At 44.9% G+C, this 18,722-nt stretch overlaps 1 protein-coding gene and 1 non-coding gene across 3 annotated transcripts in view; both read left to right on the plus strand.

Annotated features, from left to right (window-relative positions):
* GLIPR2 (GLI pathogenesis related 2) overlaps positions 1–18,722 on the plus strand; it is a 54,542-nt gene that overhangs the window by 1,413 nt on the left and 34,407 nt on the right. The window lies entirely within an intron of this gene.
* Positions 14,328–14,457, plus strand: LOC128332190 (small nucleolar RNA SNORA13). The gene has a single exon (XR_008310609.1). It is a non-coding gene; the product is annotated as a small nucleolar RNA SNORA13 (small nucleolar RNA).

An 18,722-nucleotide genomic window follows, 5' to 3' on the forward strand; every position in this document is an offset into this window, starting at 1 on the left:
GCTCCCAAGGGTTTCTGCCCGCTTGACAAGATCATCAGTGAGAGGCTCGGTTGTCGAGCATGTGGAACAGGGCCTTCTCAGTCATTACCCCTGGCTTTGGAATGCTCTCTCAGCTGGCATCTGCTCCTCAGTCTCCTTGACAGTTTTTAGGGGGAAAGAAAAGACATGGCTCTTCACCCGGGCTTTTGAATGAAAGTATTGTTTTTACTGCTGCTGCTTTGTGTTATGTATTATTTTAATGGGTTATTAAATTTTTAAATAGATTATATTTCTATTATCTGTACTTTTGTATTTCAGTTATGCATTGTTTTAATTCTGTTGCAAACCGCTTTGAGATTTTAATGAAAAGCAGTATATCAATCAATCTTATAGCACTTACATGTGGACTCCCATCTAAATGCAAACCAAGGTAGCCTCTGCTTAGCAGGAGGGACAATTCATGCTTGCTACCATAAAACCAGCCCTCCTCTGAATTCAGGTGCGTTCACATCCCTGTTCAGCCATGAAATCAGTGGGTGACCCTGGGCTAGTCACTTCTCTCTCAGCCTAACTGCTGAGAGAGACTTTGTTAGTAGGTATACAAATACCTCTCTCTATATTTCTCTTAAACATAACTGTCTCTAATCCCATGCGTGGTAGCTCTCATGAAAGTTTGCAAGCGAGCTGCTGGGGGTAAAAATGAACTGGCAGAAATGGATGGATGGGGGGGAAAGTGGTGCCAGGGAAAGCAAGAAGATGGCAGCTGAGTGTGAAGAAAGTGGTGCCAGGGAAAGTGGTGTGTGTGGTGGTGGGGGGGGGAGAAAGTGGCGGCCGGTTGTGTGTGAAGAAAGCGGCACCGGGGAAAGTGATGGGGTCGGGGGAAGAAAGCGGCAGCTGGGTGTGTGTGAAGAAAGCGGAGGCTGGCGGGTGAAGAAAGCAGCCTGGGGGGCGGGGAGCAGCAGGTGGCTGGGAAAAGTAGTTGGCCAGGCGGACGGCCAGAGGGAGAAAACACATTGGAGTGGGGAGGGCTGAGAATGAGGGGATGAGAACTAGAGTCGCAGATGCTCTGCTCCTGCCCAGCCCAGCTAGTGTTAAATAAATAACCTACCTCACAAGGTTGTGTGAGGTGAAATGTTATGGGGTAGATCAGCAGGGTGTGGAGAGCAGGTGCAGACAGCTATCCAGGAGAAGCGGTCTGGAAGGTAGATCAGCGGGTGGGGGCAATTCTTTTTAAGAATGTCGCCCGCTCTGCATGTTCTCAGGAGGTTGCCACCAGACGCCCAAGGAAGGCAGCGAAGAGCAGGCTACATTTTCTAAAGGAATCTCATGCCATCCTTTCCACAACCTTTGGAGCCCCTGTCAGCTTCTGCCCTTTCCCCCCCCCCACGCTCCGCCTGGGACCTGGGGTTTGGAAAAGTACCAGTACATACACTATTGGCGCTCTGCCTTTGTACATAATCCAGAAACTTCAGTTGGTACAAAGTGTGGCAGCCAGATTAGTCTCCAGATTAATTTGGAGGGACCACATCACGCCCATTCTTAAACAGTTGCACTGGCTGCTGGTATGTTTCTGAGCAAAATATAAAGTGCTGTTTATGCTTAGGCCAGGGTTACCTGAGAGAGCACTTTTCTCTGCAAGTTCCTCACTGCTCATTAAGATCAGGGCTCTTTCCAGACTAGCTACAAAATGCCTCCGTTCAGGCAAGTCACATTCAAAACATAAACAGCAGGGAGAGCAGTCTCATGGAAAATAACAACCCCCCAAAACAGCAACTTTCTTACGCCAGATATACAACACCCTAGCTCTATATCTCAGTGATTAAATTTGAAGCAAAGCATTGGAAATGTGAAGGGCACTCTGCTGTCTGTGTAGGGACTGCAGTGTCACAATACAGGAAGTGTGCTTCTGAGATTCGACTTGACCCCATTGCTGGGTCTATTCTGGAAAGTGCCCAGGAGAGGCCTGTCTTTGGGTGCCACCAGTTCATCTGCTGGCAACTTGGGATTTGGCCTTCTCAGTTGCCGTGCCTAGGTTGTGGCATGTGTTGAGCATGTATACAAATACAATGACTATTTATATACTTTTATTTTCAATAAAAGTTCCCAAAGTGGTTTACATAGATATAAATAAAATGGCTCCCTGTCCTCAAAGGGCTTACAATCTAAAAAAGAAACATAAAATAGACACCAGCAATAGCCACTGGAGGGATGCTGTGCTGGGGATGGATAGGTCAGTTGCTCTTCCGCTGCTTAATAAAGAGAATCACCTCTTTAAAAAGGTGCCTCTCTACTCAGCAGGGAGTAATAGAAGAGGTTTATCACCCTTTGGTGGCCTTCAAAAGAGCCATAAAGATCCATCTTTTCAGCCTGGCTTTTAATAATATTTAAGTGGTTTTAATGGTTTAAAATGAATTTTATGTTAGTATTTTAACGGTTTTATTATGTTTTTAAAATGGTTTTATTTTTGATTGTGAACAGCCCTGAGCAATTTTAGGATGAGCAGTATATTAGGGTTGTGTGTTTTGTTTTCTGTTTTGTTTTTGGCCCGAATCTGAAACACCTCCGTTTTGTTCTTTGTTCAAAATCAGCCAATCCGAAACACCCCAATTTTGTTCTTTGTTCGAAATTGCAAAATCTGAATCCAAAACGTTTTGGATTTTGAAAAAATGGCCCCATTTTGGATTTTGAAAAAATAGTGGGTGGGGGTGGTAGTGCCCAATGGGTGGAAACTACCACCCAAATTTCAGAGGAATTGGGCAAAGGGCTGATTTTTGGTGAATTTTTGAAGTATAGGATTTTTCCCATAGGGAAGAATGGAGGTTTCAGCAAAAGTATAGCTTCATGTTGGGGGGAAAGGGGTGGCCCAGTGCAGAGTAGGGTGGGTGGTAGTGCCCAGTGGGGGCAAGGAAGCTGCCAGAATTATTTCAAAGGAATTGGGCAGAGGGCTGATTTTTAAAGATGTAATGGAGTTTGCACATCTGTAAAGTTCTTCCCCATAGGGAATGATGGACCTTCATAATTCCTGCCCCATAACTGCACTTGGGGGGCACCAGGGTGGCCCAGAGCAAGTGGTGGTGTAGAGCACATAGGGTGCCAATCACCCCCATGGGTTGCTAACCCATGGGGTACTGGGTTCTGTTGTTTCTGAGATGTTTGAGTGTAGATTCAGATTCTCTGGTAGCATGTGAGAGTAGATTCATGGTTTGTCATTGAAAATCTCATATGCTACCAGAGAATCTATACTCAGAGCACCTCAGAAACAACAGAACCCAGCACCCCATGGGTTTCCCAATTCCTTTGGAATCTGGGTGGCAGCAGGCACCCATTGGGGCACTACCACCTGAACCACTCTTCTGCCCCCAAAGCCCCCTTTCTGCCCCGAATACACCCCAAACAACATCAACTTCACACATTAACAACAGCAGAGCTTTGGAAAAAATCAGGCAGATTTCCAAAGGTCATGCAAATCCACATCCCTCCCGCCCCAAATGCAATTGATCTATACACAACAGTGTGAAACAACAACAATGAAATGCACACTGCCCCACTGGGCAATGAAGGTAAATGCACACTGCCCCACTAGCCAATGAGGGTAAAATTTACCCTTAAATTTGCTTAAAAGGAATAAGGAGGCAATTGCCAGCAGATCAGCCCATGCTTTCGCTGGCCAATCTGCGGGCTGGAAGGGCTGGAAATTCAAACAGATGTCAAAACTCAAAATGGAGCCTGAAGGAGAAAGACTTTCTGCGATTGCAAAATGGAGTTCCAAAACAGCTGAAACAAAACGTTTTGTATCCGAAACAGGGACGTTTTGTTTTGGCTACAAAATTTTCTGTTTTGAGCATTGGGTGTTTTGTTTTGGCTACAAAACAGCCGAAACAGCCTGTTTTGTGCACAAAACGTTTTGTATCTGAAACGAAACGCACATCCCTACAGTATATAAGCAAACAAGCAAGCAAACAAAACATTTTAGCTGGAAGTTTTTTACATGGGGCTTTTAAAGCCCTTTAACTTGCATCTCCTCCGGAATGGAGGGAGTGCATTCACATATCGGCCAGATTTACACCAAAGTCCCTGTGAGGTATCAGGGAGCAGTTCACACACAGTTCGAGTTTTTCACTGCATATTAAACTGTAGCCCGATTTATATCTGTGGTAAAAAAATTCCACTATTTGCATTGGTTTTTTGGGACAACTTTGCTGTAAAGCCTCACAGTAAACTCGCAATAAAGCCTGCTGTGTGTAAAATCCCCTGAGGGTGGAGCAACTGTCCGTATTCAGCCTGAGCCTAGCAGCCCTCCCATTAGCTGGTGCTGGTCTTTTCCATGTCTCTGTGAGTGTGTTTAATTGTGAGCCTCTTTGAGTCACTGAACCATTTTCTCATTCCATTTGATATGGAAACCACTCTGTGATTTTCTTTTTAAAAAGAAGCAGTATAGCCTTTATACTTTCTTTTGACTGAATGGAGTCTTTCCTGGGAAACATGATTTTTTTCCCCTTTGAGGGAAAATTTCCAATAAACAAGCAAATGGGAATCCACCTAGCTCTACCAGATAGTTGTAGTTTCTGTTCTTGTAATCTGTATCATGGTTTCCAGATAATATTTGGCAAATATACTCTGGTTGAAGGCTTCTCCAGTGATCTTCACTATTTTTCAAGTGGGAGCAACTTCTGGCAACAAGCCTTCAATGTGAGAGCCGTTTCCACCACGCCCGGTTGAGCTCTAGCAATGTCTGGGAAGGCATGTAGAGAGCACTAGGAGGTGCAGTCATTCCCAGCACTTTCCCCATGGAGCTCTACACAGAAAGCGCTGGGAAGGATTACTCTTCCCAGTGCTCTGTGTACACCTTCCAAGATGGTTTTTGGGTTGGAGAGGGCTTCGTTTCTACTACTACAATGAATATGCATATACTGCTCTTCAACTAAAGTTCTCTTCAAGAAGCCACACTGGTGCTGGGCATGGTTGCCTTAACACGGAACCTACACAACGCTGTGTAGCATATTTCACTTTGGCTGAAACTTTGCAAAGGCCTAATAAACAGTTAGTCAGGGAGTCACACTTAGAGTTGATAGGAGCTGCCACTGGCTCCCAGTAGGGATGTGCACAAACCTGTTGGGAGGCCCTTTTATGGGCCTCTGAACAGATTCAAACACTGGCTAGTTCAATAGTTCACCAGAGGGTGTGTGTGTAACTTTAAGGGTGGGGGGAGGATGCACTTACCACCACCACCCCCGCTGCATTTCCCCCGCCGGTGCTCAGTTTCTTCAAAGTCCGTCGAGGCGGCAGCGCACCTCCCTGCTGCCCCATTGCCCCCTTTATCAGAAGTACATGATGCACCTGCGGCTCCGGGCACATGCGCACACCACGCTTGCAAGTGTGCACCGGCATGCGCAGGCGCATCGACTACTTCTGGTTACTTCTTGTAAAGGACTTTGAAGAAACCGAGCGCTGGTCGGGGTAACATGGAGGGGGAGGGGGTAAGTGCACCCTTAAAATTATCTCCCCCACGCCATCGAACCAGCGCCCGCCAGTTCCATGCACATCCCCAGCTCCCAGGCCTTGCAGTGAAGAATGCTGCTGTAGTCTACTCACAGTGCATTGTGGTTCCCTTCTCCCTACAAGAAGAATGAGGAGGCATGCTTACTGGTTGTGGTGAGGGTTATGCACGAGTTTTTTTTCCTGTTTCTTCGCTGTTAGTACATAAGATAGTTTGACAGTATTAACAGAAGTCTAGGGGAAATACTCTCTTGTCTTTGAAAGGGGAAATTCTTGTGAATGCAGTGGGGCATTTTGATAAAATCTATAGACACAGCTTGTTGGACAGTGCCTGAGGCAACAGACACACTTCATGAGTGCTATGATGGTGTGGTTTTCTCTCTTAGGTGCTGTTATTCTCTGAAAGGCATAGAACTTTGAAATGGGATTTTAAGAACATATAGACTATCCCTCTTGGATCAGGCTAGCCAGGCTACTGGCTAGTAAGCCCCAGGGACACTCACCAGCATGGAAGTGCTTCCTTTTATTTTTCTTGAACCTACTACCACGTAGATGGCTCCAACTACCCTTTTCCTAATCTTTGTCCCAAGCACCTGTACTCAGAGTTTCATTTCGCTATCATGGCTAATAACTGTTGATAGATCAATCTTCCATAAAGTTTTCATCCCCGCTCTTTAAAGTCATCTCAAACTGTGACCCTTGCTGTATCTTGTAGCAATGAATTCTACTAGTCAGTTATGTACTCTCCTGAAGAAGTGCCTCCTTCTCTTGAACGTGAGTGACTCACGTGAGTGACTCCAAATTTTAGTATATTCATTCATTCTTTCAATTTACTTACCGCCCTTCCAAAAATGGCTCAGGGCGGTTTACACAGAGAAATAATAAATAAATAAGATGGACCCCTGTCCCCAAAGGGCTCACAATCTAAAAGGAAACATAAGATAGACACCAGCAACAGTCACTGGAGGTACTGTGCTGGGGGTGGATAGGGCCAGTTACTCTCCCCCTGCTAAATAAAGAGAATCGCCACATTAAAAGGTGCCTCTTTGCCAAGTTAGCAGGGGTTAACTATTAAAAGAGAAGAAGAAAGCTTTCTTTGTCTACTCTTTCCACACCATTCATAATTTTATAAATTTCTTTCTTGTCCCTGATTGTACTATGTTGTGGCAGAAGAAAACCTCTCACCTCATCAAAAAGCACCAAGGAGACTGTGCCTAATGGTTGTGGCTGGATATGTATGAGAAGAGAGGGACTGCAGAGCTTACCTGGCAATGAATTGTGTAGTGAAGAGATGGAGGATGAACGAAGAAAGACAGATCAGTCCAAACCAGCCCTCCCCGCTTTCTTTTGCAGGTTCTCCTGATCAGTGCAAAAGGAAGTGAAACTTAAGGCACTTTCCTCAAAGCTTATAGCAAAACATTGGTGCTTGGCAGATGTGGGTTTTCTAGAAATTTTTGAACTGGAAATTTTTCCCATGCAATTTTTGCCTCATTTGTATAAAAGTTGCTTTGTTTTCCCCTCAGATTTGCATAGAAAATTACCATGCAAATTGTCCTGATACCCTAAATAGATTATTTGATTTGGCTTGTAATTTGACCCTCTACCGTATTATCAAACTAAATTCTTTATTGCAGTCACAGACCAGTACAATAGTAATACATACACACAGAAGCCCAACAGAGTAAAGCATAAAAGTTGTAATAAAACATTAACAAGTTAAACCTCAAAGCAGAACAGCTAAGTTGAATTCATTATGGATTGATTGATTGAACATATAGTGGTTAGAGTGCTGGACTAGGACCAAGGAGACCTGAGTTCAAATCCCCATTCAGCCATGATACTTGCTGGGTGACTCTGGGCCACTTACTTCTCTCTCAACCTAACCTACTTCACAGGGTTGTTGTGAGGCAAAACTTAAGTATGTAGTACTGGGCTCCTTGGAGGAAGAGCGGGATATAAATGTAATTAATAATAATAATAATAATAATAATAATAATAAACAGACAAACATCTGCCACACAATACACCAGATATAACTGTAGTTGAGAAGAAAGAAAAACAAGTTAAAATAATCGACATAGCAATACCAGGGGATAGCAGAATAGAAGAAAAAGAAATAGAAAGAAATCACCAAATACAAAGATCTACAAATTGAACTTGAAAGGCTGTGGCAGAAAAAGACCAAAATAATCTCAGTGGTCATTGGCACCCTGGGTGCAGTTCCAAAAGACGTTGAAGAGCACCTCAACACCATAGGGGCCACAAATCACCATCAGTCAGTTACAAAAAGCAGCTTTACTGGGAACAGCCTATATTCTGCAATGATCTTTATAACAATTGACAATAAAATTCTGGCATCCCAGGTCCTTGGGAAAGACTCGATGTCTGGATAAAACAAACCAGTCAATAACACCTGTCTGACTGTGTAAACAAGAAATAAATAATTATTATAAAAAATAGGGGCCACCATAGGGGCCACAGAAATCACCATCAGCCAATTACAAAAAGCAACATTACTGGGAACAACCAATATTCTGCGACGATGTCTATAATAATAACAGCAACAACACTGATAATAAAATTCAACCATTCCAGGTCCTTGGGAAGGACTCGATGTCTGGATAAAACAAACCAGTCAATAATACCTGTCTGACAGTGTAAACAATAATAATAATAATATACCACCTACTACCGAAGTCTCTAGGTGATTTATAACAATAATGAGTTCCTGGCGAGTTTTGCTGGCTGTCAAACAAAACTTTGCCACATCATAAAATATTAGATCTTTCTGGTCATCTAGAAGATAATCAAGATAAGAAGAGTCTGTACAACTTGGACGGCAACTTATAAAAGGAGTTTATAAAAATATATTTGTGATGTAAAGTAAAGTGTGCCGTCAAGTCAATTTCGACTCCTGGCACCCAGAGAGACCTGTGGTTTTCTTTGGTAGAATGAATAGTTGGCAGGCATTTACCTGAAACGTCATTCTCCTCAGAAGTATGGGTTGTATCCACCAATAGGATGAGTTGTCTCGACCTCCTGCTCCAGACAGGGCCAATCACAGGGCTTTTCTCATAGCCAGAAGAGAGGAGCAATCCCCTCAGCCTCAGTATTTAGCCAGCTCTATGATGCTCTGTAACCAGAAAAAAAACTGTAGAGAAACCTACAAACAGACCAAGATACCAAACACAAAACACCGGAGGGGAAGAAAACCCCCCACGAAATAAATCTTATCACTAGTACAACACCATCAAGGGAGAACAGTCCACCCAGAAAGGAATGCTGCCCACAGACAAAAGGGCAGAAGAAGAAAAGGAACCAAGACGAACCTGGGCAGGGCGGATACAACCCATACTTCTGAGAAGAATGACCCTTCAGGTAAGTGCCAATGATTCATTCTCCTTCAGAAAAGGGTTGTCTCCAGCAATAGGAGGCAAGGGGCTCCACCTACTAGAGCCCCTTGCAACATACAGGGTGGGCCTTGGACCTGCATCTGTACCTGCTGCAGAACCCTCCTACCAAAAGAGGTATCAGCTGAGGCCCAGTTTTGTATTTTAGAATGCTTAACAAAGGTAGATAAACACAACCAGGTAGCAACAAATATCCACCAATATCCGACAAATATCCACCAATGGAGCCGAGGCGGATAGAGCAGCCGAAGCCGCCACGCTCCTGGTAGAGTGGGCGGTAACACCTTCTGGAGTAGGCATCACTTTTGCCAGGTAGGCCAGCTCTGTATAGGCAGTTCCACCTAGATAGAGTGGATTTAGATACCTTCTTACCCAGCGTACAATCCCTAAAAGAAACAAAAAGGGACTCCAAGACGCTGAAGGTCTTTGTGTACCTCAGGTAAACCCTCATTGCCCTACACACATCCAGAGTGTGCCACTCCTTCTCCTTAGGAGATGCTGGCCTAGGACAAAAAGAAGGTAACATCAACTCCTGGGACTTATGAAAAACAGAATTGACCTTTGGTAAATAGGTAGGATCAGTTCGGAGGAGAACATAATCAGGGAAGACTAAACATAGTTCCTTCCGCATGGAAAGGTCCCCCAGATCAGATACCCTCTGTGCAGATGTTATAGCAACCAAAAATAAAACCTTAAAAGAAAGAAGTTTAAGGGACACTGATCTTAGAGGCTCGAATGGATGTTTGGTAAGAACCTGTAACAGCAAAATAAAGTCCCATGTAGGGAATTTGTGCACCATAGGTGGTTTAAGGCTGCTGCCCCTTTCAGGAACCTGTGGACATAAGGGTGACCAGATAAAGAAGACCCTCCTTGCCCTTCCCAGACTGAAGATAGGGCAAAAACCTGCCGCTGAAGGGTCTTTTGACCGAACCCCTCACCTAACCCTTTCTGCAAAAATCCCAGAACATGTCTTATTGAAGCAGACACGGGCAAGGCACCCTGTCTGCTACACCACTTGCTAAAAGCCTTCCATGTTGACTGATATACTTTAACGGTGGATGGATGGTGGGAGGACAAGAATGTATTCTGGACTGCCCCCAAGTAGCCACAAGCCACTAGAGACTCCTGCTCAATCTCCAAGCGAATAAGTTGAGCCATTCTGACTCCGGGTGAAAAACAGGTCCCTGGTGAAGAAGATGGGCATGGAACCTCAGAGCCATAGGCAGCTCCAGGGACAACTCCACCAGGTCTGAAAACAAAGGCCACCATGGCCAATGAGGTGCCACTAGAAGTACCTCTGCCTTCTCCTGACAGATTTTGTGCACTGTCTGTGGAAGTATAGCCTCTGGAGGAAAGGTGTTGTTCTTGGGAACTAGAAAAATAATTGAGTAAACCCCCAACTCTCCCCCCCATCGGAACTGGTTCGATGGCGTGAATCTGCAGCAAGTGGTGAATGGCACCCAACATCAGGGAGTGTTTGACTTTCCTTTGCGACCTTGGAGATAGAAGAAATGGCTCTGGAGGTTGAGAGGCAAGTTCCAAGGAGGATCCCTGGGAGATGGTCTGGAAGACCCAGGCATCCTTGCACGTCAACCTCCAAATGTGTGCAAACTCCTGCAACCTGCCCCCCACTAGGGATGTGCATGGAACCACGGCAGGGCGGTTTGAAGGTGGTGGTGGGTCTCCCTTTAAGAGCGGACGAGGGTGTACTTATCCCTCCCTCCACTTTTCCCCTGCCAGCATAGATATTTTTAGTAGCCCATCAGGGAGGCAGCATACCTCCCTGATGCCCCGTTGCCCTCCTCTTCCAGATATGACTGGAAGTTGCTGATGTGCCTGCGCGCGCCGGCACAGGCGCGTGGATGTGCGGAATTTGCCTAATTTGGTAAAAATTCCATAAATTATACCAAATGATTCACACATGGTCTCTCCTGCTCAGATTAGCATGGACACCATCTCCCCAGCCAGTTGCAATGCCCCTTTACCGCTCCTCAAAAATGGAGACTTTTCAAATTCAAGGAAATTTATTTGAAGAAATAAATTGAAATTCAAGGCTATTTATTTGAAGAAATAAATAGCCTCTGTCTAACTTATGGCACAGCGGGGAAATGACTTAACAAGCCAGAGGTTGCTGGTTATAATAATAATAATTATTATTATTACGGTCGTTGACCAGCACAAGTTGTAAAACAGTAATACTATACAGTAGATGCAATATAAGGAAAGTGTTGCAGTATTACGGAGATTAAAATTGATGTAGCATTAAGACTGAGGGGGAGGGAATCTAAAAATACAAAATTTTAAAACATGATATAAAACACAAACAGAATAGATAAAATGCATGTAAGCTAAAAAGGACTCAGCCAAACACTTTGTTTCAGTCAAAAAGCAGTATAAAATCAGAACAAATTTAAAAGGGGATAATCAGCATTCTGTGGGGTCCTGCTCAGCACAGAGTCACTGAAAATGCTAGTAAAATACTAGTGAAATAGATTAAAATAAAAGGGCAGCTTATTCCTGCTTATTGAACAATTACAACTCCAAACACAGCTCAGCTCCCAATCTGGGAGGAGATATACAATTCAGGGGCTCTATAAAGTGTTAGCATTGAATTAGCTACTTTAAAGCTGGCAATACCTATCCCCACATGCCCAGCTACAACTAGCCGAGATATGAGTACAAATTGCTCTGGCATTGTGTCGTTTATTTGTCCATTTTTAGGCTCTTCCGAAAGCGAAGGGCTGCACTGCAAAATTTGGCTACCTGTCTAGTGGAAGAGGAATTACTTCCTTCCAGGAGCCTGGCAGTCATCTGAGGTAGATCGAGACCTGGGAATTTGACTGTCAGAGGGTGAATGAAATCCCGGCGCAGGTCTCTGTAGAGCAGGCATTCCAATAGTACATGGGTAACTGTTTCAACTTGACCCTCGCCGCATGGGCAAAGCCTCTCCCCATAGGGGATCCCTCGGTATCGTCCCTCTAAAAGGGCTGAAGGCAAGGCATTACATCTTGCCAAGGTGAAAGCTTTTCTAAGAGGGGGCACCTCCAGGGCAGTAAGATAGGGTGCTGGGGCCAAGCAATACCTAACTGATTCTTGGCACTGAAAATCAGGTACCCTTGCCATGTCTGTCTGTCTCTCAATATCCTCAATTCTCTGTTTGATGGACTTCCTAGCTGTCTCCAAACTTTGCGTGAGCAGGGCGGACTGATCGAGGCCCAAAGAAGTCATCTTTTGGTTCAGTGAACGCTTCCAAGTCGTCTGGTATGAGTCCGCTAAGACTAGGCGGCTCAGCCCTATCTCTGAGGAATGGACTCTCAGCCAATAAAACAGCGCCATTTGCCAACATCTGGCCTCAACTCTAACAAGGCCCGCCTCCAGTCTGAGCCTCACATTGGAGGTGCATTTAGGGGTTTGAAATAATGCTCTCAGAAACTTGGACTGCACCACTTCTAAGGGGAACAGATCTGTATAGGGACCCAGTTGGGCACCGTATAATAACTGTGCCAATGGTTTCGCCTGAAAAAGTTTTATGGCCGCGGGGATAAGATGCCCACCCCTGGATCTATAGAACTGCAGAATAGCTCGGGCGCTGTTTTGAGTGGCCTGGGCCACGTGCAAGGCATGGGCTCGTCTTGAACCAGATGAGTGAACAGCTACCCCCAAATATACAAAGTTTTGGACCTGCTCTATCCTTTGTCCATCAATTTTCCAGACCCGTCTCTTGGGTCTCCTAGCAAAGGAGAGCACCTTTGTTTTCTGGTAGTTGATACTCAGCCGTTCAGTCTTACAGTAGACTGCCAGTGCCCCTAAGGCCCTCCTAAGGTTGCTGGTTCAAATCCCCACTGGTATGTTTCCCAGACTATGGGAAATACCTATATTGGGCAGCAGCGATATAGGAAGGTGCTGAAAGGCATCATTTCATACTGCGCAGAAGGAGGCAATGGTAACTCCCCCTTTATTCTACTGAAGACAACCACAGGGCTCTGTGGTCACCAGGAGTCGACAGCAACTCTACAGCGCACTTTACCATTACTTTCTTTTCAGGGAGGGTGAGGTCCCTAGAAGCTAGATGAGTTCACCAGATAATCCCATCAAGTTGTGGAAGAGACTTCCATTAGCATTTTCAGTTCCAGGCAACTGAAAGCATGAGAACCTTAGGAACAGAAAGATTTCCTCTTTCTCCTTCCTGAAACTCCAGCAAGTAGCAACCTGGCTTTGTAAGTAGCAAACCTCCTATTCTCAGTTAAATAAATAATAATCCCCTGTATTAATTTAAAATTGCCCTTTTTGTAGTCTGCATCCTTAAGGTTTTTTGGCTTTATAATGCAATCCATTCTACGCATGCCTAGAAGTAAGTACCACTGGTATCAATTAGATTATCTCCCAAGTAATTGTGTATAGGATTGCAGCCTTAACTGTAAAGCTTAGTGCATTTTTTTTTGTCCTATTGCTGGTATTAATATCTCAAACTTAGTGTAGTCTTCATCCGTTTTCTATAGATATTGTTTTGTGTGTAGGTGTGTGTGTTTAATTTTGCTTTAAGCCACCATGAATTCTCCCCCACCTTTTCCAGGCAGTTCTAGTATTCTAAATCAAAAAGAGTCATTTGGGGTGTACATAGGTTTTATGTACTTATCTCAGAATGTAAGTGGTGACCATGAAAGCCTTAATCCCTAGCGTGCCCCCCCGCCCCCCAAGTTTTGTAGGTTCAAATGTAGAATTTAATGTTGATGAAAATGCACTCAGCACTGCTCCTCAGCATGAGATTTGCTTTGGGTATCTTTACCTTCACCAATAAATAGCATATTCAGGTATTGGAAAACTGGGTGGGGTGGTAGTCTGTAGTTGGTGAGGAATCCATGACCAGCTAATTAGACAAGATTAAAAACTGAACTTGTATATTTGAAAGTGTTGACATATGAAGTCTGGGGCATTGAATGCTTAGGTAAAGAGAGCTTCCCCAATCCTGTTTTGGATTTATTTTCACCCCATAGTTTAAATTTCAGGCCTGCAATTTTTATTTACCCAGGCTTTTATATGATTGTTTCTATTGCTGCTGCTTTGTATCTTTTATGGTTATATTGTTTTGGTTTTTATAATCTTTTAATCTGATTTGTATTTTTATATTATAGTTAATATTTTGATTGTGTTATTTTTGTAGTCTCGTTTTTGTGTGAACCGCCTGGGGATTCAATGAAATGATTCAGTGAACAGCCTGTTTCAATGAAAGGCAATATAGAACTTTAACAAGTAATAAATAAATTTTATTTTCATTTTGCTATTTTAAATTTTAGGCAAGTGGGTTTTAAAAAGTTATGAAAGCTCACAAGCAGTATGCCTTCTCAAGTACATACACTACTGTGTCTGACACTCTACATAGCATATCAAATCTTTAAAACATTACAACTCTGCATTGAGTCATGTTCTTTATTATGTAACTTTGTCCTCTGTGTTACCCATTCATTACTTTCTCCAGTAAATGTGGTGTCAGAAAAGGCATATAATAACTCTAGCTGACCTGTGTTCAAGAGCTAGTTATTAGGCCTTTCTTGGGCCTTCAGCTAGAACATGCTCTAGGTAGAAAAATGTGTGATCTCCTGCCTGAAGCTACCCACTAGGGATGTGCACGGAACTGGTCTGGAAGCCCTTTATGGTTCTGCTAGTCTGACGCCGGGGATGGTGGTGTGTTGGTGCTGTGCCTCAATTGCAGAGTTAATGGCTTGTACCCCACTAGGCTTAGCAAAAAACACCCCGACATAGGTAACTTTCAAACTGAAGAATATATTGTGGTAGAGGACACTTACATGATATATCAGCTCAGTAAATCCAGTTACACGTAGGCATATATATATACACATCAGGCACGTAGATACAGCATAGGTATAGCAGCCGGGTGGACCACAGTGGTGCAGCATTTACCACTGTGAACAGTTAGCTCTTCTTTGAGCCTTGTTCTTATACTGGCTTTGGCCAATCACTCTAGGTCAGTACTTGAGCCCTCATCACCTGTCAATTGGCCTCACATGTTGCCAGTCGCCACTTACTGCAACCACAGTGACTTGCACTTATTACTTAAAGCTATACACACAACAACATCTCACAGTGATATATCTTGACATGGTGGCTCTTTAAGGGCGGGGGAGAGTGCACTTACCCCTCCCGCCACCGACGCTCTGTTATTTGCTAAAATTCATGGGGCAGCAGCGTACCTCCCTGCCACCCCTCCCCACATTGTTGCCCAGAAACGCGGAAGTATAGTCTGCGCATGCGCTCGCCACACACGTCGCACATAGCACATCACACGTCACACATACTTTTTCACACAATGCATAATTAACCTGTGGAATTTTCTGCCACAAGATGGTGACAGCCACCAGCCTGGATGGCTTTAAGAAAGATAAATTCATAGAGGAAGTTTATTAATTGCTACAAGTCTGAGGGCTGCAGGCCACCTCCAGCCTCAGAAGCAAGATGCCTCTAAATACCAGTAGCAGGAGAGCAACAGCAGGAAAGAGGGCATGCCCTCAGCTCTTGCCTGTGGGCTTCCCAGAGGCATCTGGTGGGCCACTGTGTGAAACAGGATGCTATACTTGATAGGCCTTGCACCTGATCCAGCAGGGCTGTTCTTACGTAGTTAAACTGTTGTGACTTGAAAAACTTATTGAAAGGTAGTAAATAAATACTGTAGTAAAATAAATCAACAATAAAAGAAACAACATTTTACTAATTGATGTAGCTAATGGCAGGTACTCAGCTTTATTGTCAATGAGAAATATTGAGCCATAGTTTATTTAAAAATGTAATGCAACTCAAGGTAATTTAATTATAGAAATTAGGTAAAATAGCTTGGGCTGCACAAAGTATGTATGGTTCTGAAGCAAAATATAGCTTGTGCTGTATCCTATATAATAAAAGGCTAAGTGAGTGTCCGTGGCCTTGGAACATTGGGGATCTGCGTCCCTGTCTCCCTGGGCTGTTCTGGGCCTGCGCAAAGCGCAGGCCCAGAACAGCCCAAGGGAGACAGGACTGCAGACGCCAGTGTCCCAAAGCCACGGGCGGCCATTTGCCAGCAATCACCCGTCCTCCTTTCGTGGTCCCACAGGCAGCCATTACGGCCCAATCGCTGCCCGCCCGCCCACCCTCCACCACTGTTCCGGCCCCACCGGTGGCCATTTCGGCCCAATCCCCGGTCCTCCATTCACGGCCCCACGGGCGGCCATTACGGCCCAATCGCTGTCCGCCTGCCTGCCCTCCATCACCGTCCCGGCCACACCGGCGGCCATTTCGGCCCAATCCCCTGTCCTCCTTTCACGGAACCCACGGGCGACCATTTCACCCCAAGCACTGCCGTTGGCCGCCCGCCCGCCCTCCCAACTGCCGAGCCCTCCTTACCCCGGCCATGTCCGTCGGGCTAAAAACTCCTTAATTTCAGAGAGAGAGAGGAGCTCACAAGCAGAGCTCCTCTCTTTGCAACGGCTCTGCCCGAACTGACACTATGGCCGTAAAGGACACAATAGGCGTCCTTTACGCCCAAACCGCCAGTACGGGCAGAGGCTTTGCAAGAGAGAGGAGCTCTGCTTGCGAGCTCCTCTCTCCCTCTGAAATTAAGGAGTTCTTAGCCCGACGGACATGGCCCGGTGAAGGACATGGCACTTGGGAGGGTGGGCGGGAGGGCAGTGGTGGCGGCGGCGTGGCAGGATTCACATGGCCCGATTTGGCCTGGGTGAAGGACTCGGCACATGGGTGGGAGGGAGAGAGGGCAGCTGAGCCGGCGGGAGCGGCAACATTCACATGGGCCGATCTGGCCCTTAATAATGGGGGGGGGGTCACCACTCTGGAGAGCCCAGAGCGAAGAAGAACACTCAGAGTCCCTGGGTAGAGGACAGTGTTCCCGACCCAGAAACTCTCCACTTTTAGATTCACTGACCGCCTTCGTATAAGGTATAAACAGTTTTCTATCAACTCTCAGTGCACAGTGGGGCAGACTATGACTGTAAGCTGCACGCTTTAAAGAGACTTTTATAGCTTTTAATTTATCAAAGGAAAAAATTAGCACACTTTGTGACAGCCAGTGATGGAATTTACTCATTTGGAAGGCATTGGTTTCCTGTCATTAAAACTACATCATGTCCTTTTCTATTAAACTTGAACTGGGGGCAGTAAGAAGTCACTAAAAGGAAATGAAGAGGTTTTTTGACAGAGAGAGACAGAAAGGAAGGAGTGAGGGAGGGAGGGAGACAGGACAATAGAAAGATGGAAAGAAGGAAGGAGAGAAAAGAGAGAGAAGGGAGGGAAAAGGACAAAAGAGAGAAGGAGGGAGGGAGGGATGGAAAGAACGAAAGAGAGAAGGAAGGAAGGAAGGAAGGAGAAAGAAAAAGGAGAAAGGAGTGAGGGAGAAGGACAAAAGAAAGACGGAAGGGAGACAGAAGCAGCCAGCCCCAAAGAGCGAGCTTGTTAAATGAAGAAAAGAGGAAAAGAAAAAGAAAACAGAAAGAAGGGAGTGAGAAAAGGTGGAAGAAAGGAAGGAAAGGAGAGAGAGGGAGAGAGAAGGAAGGGAGGAAAGAGGGAGAGAGAGAAAGAAGGAAAGGAGTGCGAGAGGGAGGGAGAAGGCAAGAGTGGAGAGAGAGAGAGAGAAGAAAGGAAGTAAAGAGGGAAAGAGAAAGAAAAAAGAAGGGAAGGAGAAGAGGGGGAAGAAAGGAAGGAAAGGAAAGAGGGAGAGAAAAGGAAGGGATGAATGAGAGAGAGGAAAAGAAAAAAGAAAAAGAAAGGAGGGCAAGAGAGAGGGAGAAGGAAGAAAGGGGGGGGAACGGTACTAGCGCCTGTTATTTTAACAGGCTTAAAAATACTAGTTCCTTAATAATATGATTGATGTCTAATTTACCTGGCAGTTACTGTTGGTCTGGGTCCTGTAACCTCATCTCTTTTCTTTTTAGCTATGCCCATTCAGCATAACCCCACCCATCTTCACTTTGCCTCTTTTTAAAAGAAGCAGAACTGAAAGCATACTATATAATAAAAAGTACCCCTGTGTGTGCCTTCCCCTCACGTAGCAATTAGCAGCTGCAGCCTAACCAAACCCACTTAGAATTTAGAACAGAGATTCCTTCAAGGACAGATGGTAAGGCCAAACCCACACTTAAAAAACAACTAAGCACTTCTCCACCTTTCCTTGACAGCATTTCGAGACACAATCCAAAATGTTTCCTGAAATGCATAAAACTTTTAGTGGTCCTTCCATACTATTGTAAGCCTTATGCTGACACATCCAAATATACACCTTCACTTCCTGGTTGCATCTTTAAGGGCCAATCTACAGAACCACACAAATGTGTGTTAAAGGTGTGCATCCAACCAGATGTGCCTCTTGGGGAGAGATGAACCCAGTCAAGATGGAGGACCAATTTTGCTTCAAGGCAAATTGCTGTCTTGGGGTGGGGTATTTTCATTAGGAAATCAGTAGGAAATGGAAATCTTCCCATCTTCAGTAGGAAAATGGATTATGGGTGGAAAGTAGCTCTTTCTGCCTGTGCTGGCACTGAACAAGTCCTTCCCTCCTGCCTGCTACACCAGCGACTGTTTTTGTCCAAAAGCAAAAATCAACTTCTGGTTGGAAGCATGCTTGTATAGCTTTCTCCAGCAGAGTTCAGTACTAGAGGCCACTGCAAATATATGAGCTCTGTTGAACTTAAGGAGAATTGCTCAAGGTTATGCTTCCTAACCTTTTACTTATTTGTTTGTTTCTTTCACCTATATCCTGCTCTTCCTTCAAGGAGCCCAGAGCAGTATACGTGGTTATATTTATCCTCACAACAACCCTGTGAGGTAGGGATGTGCACG

The sequence above is a fragment of the Hemicordylus capensis genome, chromosome 6 (genome assembly GCF_027244095.1).
Source record: "Hemicordylus capensis ecotype Gifberg chromosome 6, rHemCap1.1.pri, whole genome shotgun sequence".
Classification (NCBI taxonomy): Eukaryota; Metazoa; Chordata; class Lepidosauria; order Squamata; family Cordylidae; genus Hemicordylus; species Hemicordylus capensis.